Genomic DNA, 9,572 nt, shown 5'->3' with positions numbered 1-9,572 from the left:
CTGCAGAATATCTACCCGCCAACCCTGTAAAACGTCCTGAAAGAAATCATTTGACTCCTGCAAATGTTTTGGTGGGACTCTCGAGAATTTAGGCTTTGTTTCGAATTGCAGATGGATTCAATGACTTACGGGCGCCAGCATCCACACTCTTCCCTTCCCCTTAAGTAGGCCACGACTGCTGCAATGGTTTAAGTGATGAAAGACCACTGCATACACTCAGTGAACGGCAGTGATTGTCCAGGCCTTACATTCCGCATTCGATGATTGTAATATAAATAAAAACAAGTTAGGCCCCTATCACTGGAGGAAGGTGCAATTCTTGTCTTGGAGACCGTCAATAGTGGTTTATCGTGTATGCAAGCAGAAATGTAAATCTTGTCAAGACGAGGGAAGAAGGGGAGAAGCAAGGCGAAAAGCTCATCTACGGTAATGCTGGTCTGTATTTTATGTGAACTTGAACTAAACACAATCAGGCAGTCACTGAGTTACAACTTCAAGAACACATAATGTGAAGACGATTTGTTTAGAAAATGGTTAAAAATGTTCATATTTTTTCCCCCCCCCACACAAACCACTCAATAAACAGATCAAATCAGGCAAGTCAACAGAAATGACACCCTGAGCTTATTATCATCTGTACTCCGAAATTCATCATATAATACTGCATCTTACAAATAAAAAGTCCATACGAAATTGTTTTACAAAGATATATCTTTGGGTGCACACTGCATGTAGGCAAAAAAATGTGCTAAAAACCGACCTTGCAACCGCACAACAATCACTACAGGTAGGTACAGAGTACAATAAAAACACATCTTAAATAAAACATTATATACATTAAATACGTTATAACCTTATCTGTCATTCCCCAGGCAAACATTTCAGTGCATATTTGAAGCACTAGCTATATCGATATAAAGAATTTACAGATACATTTGTACAGTAACATGAACTGCCGGTGCCCTGATGACACATCTACTCCGTCCTTGATTAAATACTGTTTATAAAAACTGTACATTTCAGTCTTTTTAAAAAAAAACATATGTATTTATAATAGGACAACATGTATTGTCACTGCATAATGAGGTGACAAAAAAAAATGGATCAAAGAGTTGTTGACAGCATTGCAATTTCAGCGATCTTTGCTGACTCCAAGCAATTATGGAGCTGCCAAAATACACACTGTATGGCATATCAGTAGCCATGTTTCTTGTGCGGTTCTTGTACTCTGAAGAAAAAATGAGTGAAGAATTAGTGTGATTCTTTTCCCTAATTTGCCACTGCTGTCTCCAAAAATGTACTGTGCATTTCCCCCTCCCACCTCCCCGCCTCCACCCTCATCAACGACCCAGGTAAGCACAAAGCTTCTTTTAAGTGGCATTTAGAACTTCTAGCTTAGAGACAGCAAGCTCACCGATATTTCATGGTTAAAAAATAGGTTCTAGAGACAACGAGGAATGGCATTTTAGCAAATGCGTCGATGGCAATTTTACAGTAATGGAATACATGTTAGAAAGCTTTATACAGTCCACTTTTAAATTGTGAAAGAGGAACCATAGCTCTTTCGAAAGCGTTAAAATGAAAAGCTCACAAAAAAAATCAGAAATTATATTTACACTGTACAAACATTATACCTACCGGCTGAACAAGTGCATCCAAGTACCTCATTTCTGTAGCTGTCTAAAAGATGGATTGTGTATGAGAGAAGAGTCAGCATTTTGCAGCCAGTTTTACGTATTTTTTTTTTCAAATGTGAATGTCGCAACAGCTTCTTCACTGCAGTTCTCAAAGTGCAATCCTGGGTCTGCTTCTGTCCGCTCAGCCGTCCCACAATTCGATGTGATTGTCTCTGCAGCAGTCCATTTTACTTTACTCTTTAAAGCCGAAATGCAGTTTTTTTTTTCCTGAATAAGTCAGTGTTCACAACAAAACTTGCCAATGAATTCATGCAGACTATGTGCGTTCCTAATTGCTCCACAAAACCCTTGATCCAATCATCCTGAAAAAGTGAAGGATTTTTACTGTATAGCACGGAGTCCCATTAGCAGCAAAAAAACAGCAAAAGCTTACACAGTTTGCAAAAATTGAATGTTGCATGCTACTTTAACAATGATAGGACAGGGTAAATATATTGACAGAATTAATTCAAAATGTTTGACCACTGCAGTCCTTTAAAAAAAATCTGTATAAATGTGAACTGTTCAGTGCAAATGGTCTGGAACCATTTCTGGCTTCAAGTTACAAGTCAACACTCTCATGACTTATATTTAGTCATAGAGTTAATTTCTTTCTCTCCCCACCCCCCACCAAGATTAAAGACATGTTAACTTACAATCGCATCGACGCAGTAATTTTCCAATAACATTTCCTTAGTTCCAAGAATATACCCCGAGCTCTATAGAGCCCAGCATCACTGCCAACATCAAGTTAAACAGTTCCCAAAATGCTCAATGTTAACAATCAGCAACAAAGCTGCACTTTATCATGATGTAAAACTGAAATTGCTGTGTAATTGATTCGAGCACTTTGGAAACTCGGTTAAAGTTGTTTTTGGCTCCTTAGAGTGGCAGAAAGCTCATTCAAGTAACCAGAATATGGTGGCATAGCTAATTATCACTTCTTGAAAAGTTTCTCCTGTATAGGCTCTGAAATGGGCACGTCAACTTAAATAAAAATACACTATGAAGTGACAGATATCAGAATGTAAAAAAAAACATAAAAACAGCAGTACAATTCCTTGCAGTGATATCACACGTCAATGATAAATATGGAAGCATTACGTTTTGAGTTTAGCATCGTGATTTAGTGCCTCAATGAGATTCGGTACTATTGGCCTGGTCAATGTTGTTACAATGCATTTAGTAACTTAGGTTCCAGTTATATCTGTTTGAATTAACTTTCTTGCACTTACAAGGACCAATATATTAGCCTTAATAAAACACCAATACTGGCTACAAGAAAGACATGCAGCCTGATCCTATGTCTTTAACAATATACAGGTTGATTCAGTCTCTTGTCTACACTAAGTGCCCCCTCTAATCGCCCAGCAAAAACTAGGAACTCATTGTGTGGACAATTACTGGTAGTCATGTCCTGCCACTCTTTAATGCTGAATTATTAAGCAGTTTCAGCTTTCCATCAATGATGATAATACTTTTAGAATACGTAGTTTCATACCACACAGATACATAATATATTTCATTGCCACAGTAACATCAAATGGTCAGTCTTCCTTCATCAATTAAGCATTTTGATAACCATGCATTACCTCATCAAGGCACAATCAGGCATTTCACTTGTGAGACATCTTGCTGTCTCAGTTGGTAGCACCAACAGTTAGTGTCAGCCGTGGCTCAGTGGGCAGCTCTCTCTCGCCTCTGAGTCAGAAGGTCGTGGGTTCAAGTCCCACTCCAGAGACTTGAGCGCAAAAATCTAGGCTGACACTCCCAGTGCAGTGCTGAGGGAGTGCCGCACTGTCGGAGGTGGTGTCTTCAGAATGAGTCGTTAAACCTGCTCTCTCAGGTGGACGTAAAAGATCCCATGGCCACTCTTTCGAAGAAGAGCAGGGGAGTTCTCCCCGGTGTCCTGGGGCCAATATTTATCCCTCATCAACATCACTCAAACAGATTATCTGGTCATTATCACATTGCTGTTTGTGGGAGCTTGCTGTCCTGTCCTCCGTTACAACAGTGACTACACTTCATTGGCTGTAAAGCGCTTTGAGACATCTGGTGGTCGTGAAAGGTGCTACAGAAACGCGAATCTTGCCTTCTTTCTAAGCCACAATCGGGCATTGTATTTGTGAGAATGCTTGCCATGTTAAGACGGTATTATGGACAGTAATACTGTGTTATTTTTAATAATGGGTGTCTAGTTGTTCATTAATTTAATCATTTTTATCTTCAAAACAAATACAATCATAAATCCTGATTTTAAAATGCTCGAAATGCAGTGCATTGGGCGCTAACGGGGCGCTAACAACTTTTAGCCCGGGTGCAGTGCCGCTAACTCCTCCCGCTAAATTCAGCGGAACTTTAGCGGCGGCGGTAACCGGTCGTGCCCCGCTCCACAGGTAATGACAATTAGCGCGCGCAGAGCCCGTTTTCACCCAGCCTGCAAAAGTGGTCCGCGCGCCCCCTGAATCTGCGCCGGGCGATGACAGCGACCGATTCAGGGGGGGCGGGAACGGAGCGGCAGAAGGCTCGCGGGGCGCTAACTAAAAGGGAGCTGGCGGGCCGGGGGAAAAAAAAAAAAAATCGGCCAACGTATTATCGTCTTTGAATGCAGGGTCCATGCCGCGATCCGGCAGGCCGGCGCTCCTCTTGAGTGACAGGGCTGCAGGCACGGCAGCCCGCTCCCCGGTGGTCCAGGCAGGGCCCCGCAGAGTTGTGGGCTTGGGGAGGAGCCCTTCCATGCTGCAATGCTACGTGACCCAGTGCGTAGCGCTGCAGAACACACCGCCCCGATATTCAGGGTTAGTGCTCTAAGAAGGAAGTGGAGCTTGGATTAATTAGCGCTCCACCTCCCTCTTCTGGCGCTAAAACTGAAATTACTGATCGCGGCGCTATTTTTCCGCCAGGCGCTAAATTTAGCGCCCAGGCGATGTTAGCGACCCAAAAATGGTCACTAGCGAATTTTCCCTCCTTAGTCTTTTTTCAATAAATGGCAGGATTCTCATCATCATTGTGACTTTGTAATAAGAGATTAATTCTCTGCATCACGGGCAAGTTAAGCTCTGCTGTCGTTTTTAACCTGGGTTTCCGTTCCACCTTTACCAATGTACCAAATGTAACATAGCAAAAGTTTAGTTAGAAAGTGCCATGATAATCAAAAAAAAACACAGTTCAACAGACAGATGGCTCAGTAACAAATGGGCGAAAAAATGAACAAAAATGGAAGAATTTCAAGTGCCATTTTCTGTAGTTGCCACAAAGCAATGAAACAACAGAGCTTTATACTGACTTATGGGAAAAAAAACATCAAGGGTCACATTTTCCTCTTTTGTGTGAAGTTCAATAAAAAAAATATACCCCGAGCGAGCAGGAAACAAGATGGGTGCAACATAGCAATGGATTTATTCTTCGATTGTTTCGCTAAGGTTGAGTCTTGCTCCCGTGCAAAAATGTATTTGCAAAATTACCTGAAATTCCATATCCACTGCTGCATAAAGAGAGGAGCTGAAGTTGTGTTGCTCCATACACCCACCTACCTAATCCTTCAGCAAGGGCCGGCAGTGGAGTTACTCCAATGCTCGCTACCACACTGACTGTATGAATGTAGCCACGCCTGCACCAATCAACAATTGTGCAGCATCCTTTAATAAAGCAGCATATTATTTCAATATGCAAACATGTGACCACCACCTCCAGAAAATAACACACATCAAGACACACTTCCTGGGGGATGTACGTATGATGCTTTCCCACTGAGGCAATCAAATGTGACAAACGTTTTTGACCCAGAAGGTAAGAACATAAGAAATAGGAGCAGGAGTCGGCCATTCGGCCCCTCGAGCCTGCTCCGCCATTCAATAACCTCGGCCCCTATTACATTTTTATATATATTTTTTATCCACACCTTTATTTTGTGCCCTTCCCCCTTTTTTTTTCTCTCCCACATGGCAGCTGTCTCCCATTCTCCCAGCGCATTTCACACCTAATCTGGAGCCGTCTTTTGTCTCCACTAGTCCGATCACCATCTCGTCTGGTTTTGAATACCTCTTAATGTCTCTTGACTTCTCTTTTGTTCTTTCATCCCCATTTCCCACCCTCCAAACTGGCCTTTTAATCTGTTTCATTTCCTGTGTTTTTTCAGTCCTGATGAAGGGTTTCGACCCGAAACGTTGACTCTATTTCTCTCTCCATGGATGTTGCCTGGCCTGCTGAGATTTTCCAGCATTTTCTGTTGTTATTTCCGCTAATTTCTCCTCATCTCAGTCCTAAATGGCCGACCCCTTATTCCGAGACTGTGACCCTCCCTGGTTCTAGACTCCCCGGCAAGATGGCCTTGCTCCCTGGAAATAGGAGCTACGCAGTGCAACCATGGGCTTTTACACAGCCACCCCTCCCCCACAGAGGTCAGGTGCAACAATGAGCAACGCTTCAGATGCCTGCATCGCTTGTGGGGGCGAGTTGTTCCGCTGAAGCTGCGCAAAACTGTCATAGTGCATGACGTAATAAAACTCACTACGCACTTGGTTTGAGTATAAAGCAAGGCTTTAATCAACTTGTTTCAAAACATGGAGGTCTAGTTGTACTTCACTAGTTCCTTGTCTCACAAAATGTCCCTGGAAAGCTGGGCCCACGCCCGAGTATTTATACTCCTTGGACGGCGCCACCAGCTGGCCGTCCAGTGTTATTTCACGAGTAGTTTCTTGATGATGAGATTTATAACAGTGCAGGTATGCTGCACAATACCGTACATGCATGGAGGCCTCACCGCAGACCTGGATGAGGCGCAGAACTCCGGCGTGGAAAGCCAGGAGGGCAATATTGTGCAGGAACCACCAGCAGCAGCAGCCGATGATGAGCTGAAGGAGACGTGAGCAGCAGGAAATGGAACTCATTTCCCAGAACTCCGTGGGCTCTGAAAGCTGCCACTATACTGGGTATATTGATAAACCGCAAACTGGTAGCTAATGTGCCTGTTTAATTTTGGTTAATCATAGAATTACAGAAGTTTACGGAACAGGAGGAGGCCATTTCGTCCATTACCGAAAAAGAGCTCTCCAGCCTAATCCCACTTTCCAGCTCTTGGTCCGTAGCCCTGTAGGTTACGGCACTTCAAGTGCATATCCAACTACTTTTTAAATGCGATGAGGGTTTTTGCCTCTACCACCCTTTCAGGCAGTGAGTTCCAGACCCCCACCACCCTCTGGGTGAAAAAAGTTCTCCTCAACTCCCCTCTAATCCTCCGACCAATTACTTTAAATCTATGTCCCCTGGTTATTGACCTCTCTACTAAGGGAAATAGGTCCTTCCTTTCCACTCTAAGTCCCTCATAATTTTATACACCTCAATTAAATCTCCCCTCAGCCTCCTCTTTTCCAAAGAAAACAACCCCAGTCTATCCAATCTTTCCTCATAGCTAAAATTCTCCAATGCTGGCAACATCCTTGTAAATCTCCTCTCTACCCTCTCTAGAGCAATCACATCTTTCCTGTAATGTGGTGACCAGAACTGTACACAGTATTCTAGCTGTGGCCTAACTAGTGTTTTATACAGTTCTAGCATAACCTCCCTGCTCTTACATTGTATGCCTTGGCTAATAAAGGAAAGTATCCTGCATGCCATCTTAAACACGTTATCTACCTCTCCTGCTTTACTTTCAGGGACCTGTAGGCATATACTCCAAGGTCCCTCTGTTCCTCTACACTTCTCAGTGTCCTACCATTTAATGTGTATTCCCTTGCCTTGTTAGCTGCCCCCAAATGCATTACTTCGCACTTCTCCGGATTGAATTCCATTTGCCACTTTTCTGACCAGCTAACCAGTCCATTGATATTTTCCTGCAGTCTACAGCTTTCTTCCTCACTATCAACTATCATCTGCAAACTTCTTAATCATGCCCCCTACATTGAAGTCTAAATCATTGATATATACCACAAAAAGCAAGGGACCTAGTACTGAGCCCTGCAGAACCCCACTGGAAACAGCCTTCCGGTCACAAAACCACCAATCATTACCCTGCCACTGAGCCAATTTTGGATCCAACTTGCCACTTTCCCTCGGATCCCATGGGCTTTTACTTTTCTGACCAGTCTGCCATGTGGGATCTTGTCAAAAGCCTTGCTAAAATCCATGTAGACTACATCAAACGCACTACCCACATCAACCCTCCCTGTTACCACCTCAATCAAGTTAGTCAGACTCGACCTTCCCGTAACAAATCCATGCTGACTGTCCTTGATTAATCTGTGCCTTTCTAAATGACGATTAATACTGTAGCTCAGAATTTTTTCCAATGATTTGCCCACCACCGAGGTTAGGCTGACTGGCTGTAATTACTCAGTCTATCCCTTTCTTCCTTTTTAAACAACATGAGCAGTTCTCCAGTCCCACGCCTGTAGCCAGAGAGGATTGGGAAATGATGGTCAGAGTCTCCGCTTTTGCTCCATTGCTTCTCTTAATGGCCTGGGATACATTTCATCTGGGCCTGGTGATTTATCTACTTTCAAAGATGTCAAACCCCTTAATATTTCCTTTCTCACTATGTTTATCTCATCAAATTATTCACACTCCTCCTCAACTGCAATGTCTGCATCATCCCTCTCTGTTGTGAAGACAGAGGCAAAGTATTCATTAAGAACCACATCTACGTCTTCCGCCTCCACACACAGGTTACCTTTTTGGTCTCTAGTAGGCCCTACTCTTTGTTTAGTTATACTCTTGCTCTTTATGTATTTATAAAACATCCTTGGGTTTTCCCTGATTTTACTTGCCAATATTTTTTCATCCCCTCTCTTTGCTTTCCTAATTTCCTTTTAAATTTCACCCCTGCACTTTCTATATTCCTCTAGGGTTTCTGTAGTATTGAGCTCTCGGTATCTGACAAAAGCTTCCCTTTTTTCATTATCCTACCCTGTATGTTCCTCGACATCCAGGGGGCTCTAGATTTGGGAGTCCCATCCTTTTTCTTTGTGGGAACACATTTGCTCTGAACCCTCACTATCTCCTCCTTGAATGCCTCCCACTGCTCGGACACTGATTTACCTTCAAGTAGCTGTTTCCAGTCCACTTTTGCTAAATCACATCTCAGCTTAGTAAAAATGGCATTTCCCCAATTGAAAACTTTTACTCCTGGTCTATCATTGTCCTTGTCCGTAACTACGCCAAATCTAACTGAATTATGATCACTACCACCAAAATGCTCTCCCACTGATACCCCTTCCACCTGCCCAGCTTCATTCCCTAAACCTAAGTCCAGAACCGCCCCGTCTCTTGTTGGGCTTGTTACGTACTGGTTAAAAAAATTCTCCGGAATGCATTTTAAGAATTCTGTGCCTTCTATACCTTTTACACTGATTCAATCCCAGTTAATACAAGTACTACGAATGACAAACACCAAGAGATATACAAGAAATATAATTTTATTCAGTGAAAAAGTGCACATGCTGTAAATCTGTGATGTGTTTTCTAGGATGTTTTCACCTTCTGGTTCATATCCTTCTCTATACCACTCTTACACATGTCCTGCAGCTGAAGGTGTAATGGTGGTGGCCGATTGCTGAGCCAATTGATGAACTGCCTGCGATTCAGAAGACCCATTACTTGGATCGTGGAATAACTCGAGGTGTCTACCACAGTGCCAGAAATGTTGCTGGGGATTCACAGCTTTCTGAGGAAATGCCTGGAGCCATTTCTGCAGGTGGTGGCCCAGAAACGCTGTAATTATCGCCCTGCTCCTCCTCGCACGTTGCTGATGTATCGGAACGTTTAGCAGTGAGACTCTTCAAATCCCTCGCTCATACTGATCTAGACGAGGGAACTAGATGTAATATCTCCAAGTTTGCAGACAACACAACGCTGGGTGGGCTTGTGTGCTGTGAGGAGGATGCAGAGAAACTCCAGTAT

The 9,572-nt window shown here is 43.2% G+C and overlaps 1 protein-coding gene across 7 annotated transcripts in view; it reads right to left on the bottom strand.

Annotated features, from left to right (window-relative positions):
- Positions 1–422: 422 nt before the first annotated feature.
- The window catches only part of ahdc1 (AT hook, DNA binding motif, containing 1), a 72,916-nt gene continuing 63,766 nt past the window's right edge, over positions 423–9,572 (bottom strand). For 5 of the 7 annotated variants that reach the window (XR_015072959.1, XR_015072957.1, XR_015072960.1 and 2 more), the window contains 2 exons: positions 1,639–1,999; positions 423–1,228 (listed from right to left, as the gene is read on the bottom strand). The gene's annotated coding sequence lies outside the window, so the exon portion shown is untranslated. Of the gene's footprint in view, positions 2,000–9,572 lie in introns of all 7 variants that reach the window. The other 2 variants (XR_015072956.1, XM_085962998.1) reach the window with 2 other exon arrangements.

This window comes from Somniosus microcephalus, chromosome 20 (genome assembly GCF_052327205.1).
Source record: "Somniosus microcephalus isolate GS21.2 chromosome 20, FLI_Smic_1.0, whole genome shotgun sequence".
NCBI lineage: Eukaryota > Metazoa > Chordata > Chondrichthyes > Squaliformes > Somniosidae > Somniosus > Somniosus microcephalus.
Note: the sequence above shows the minus strand (reverse complement) of the source record. Positions and strands in the feature narration are given on the sequence as shown.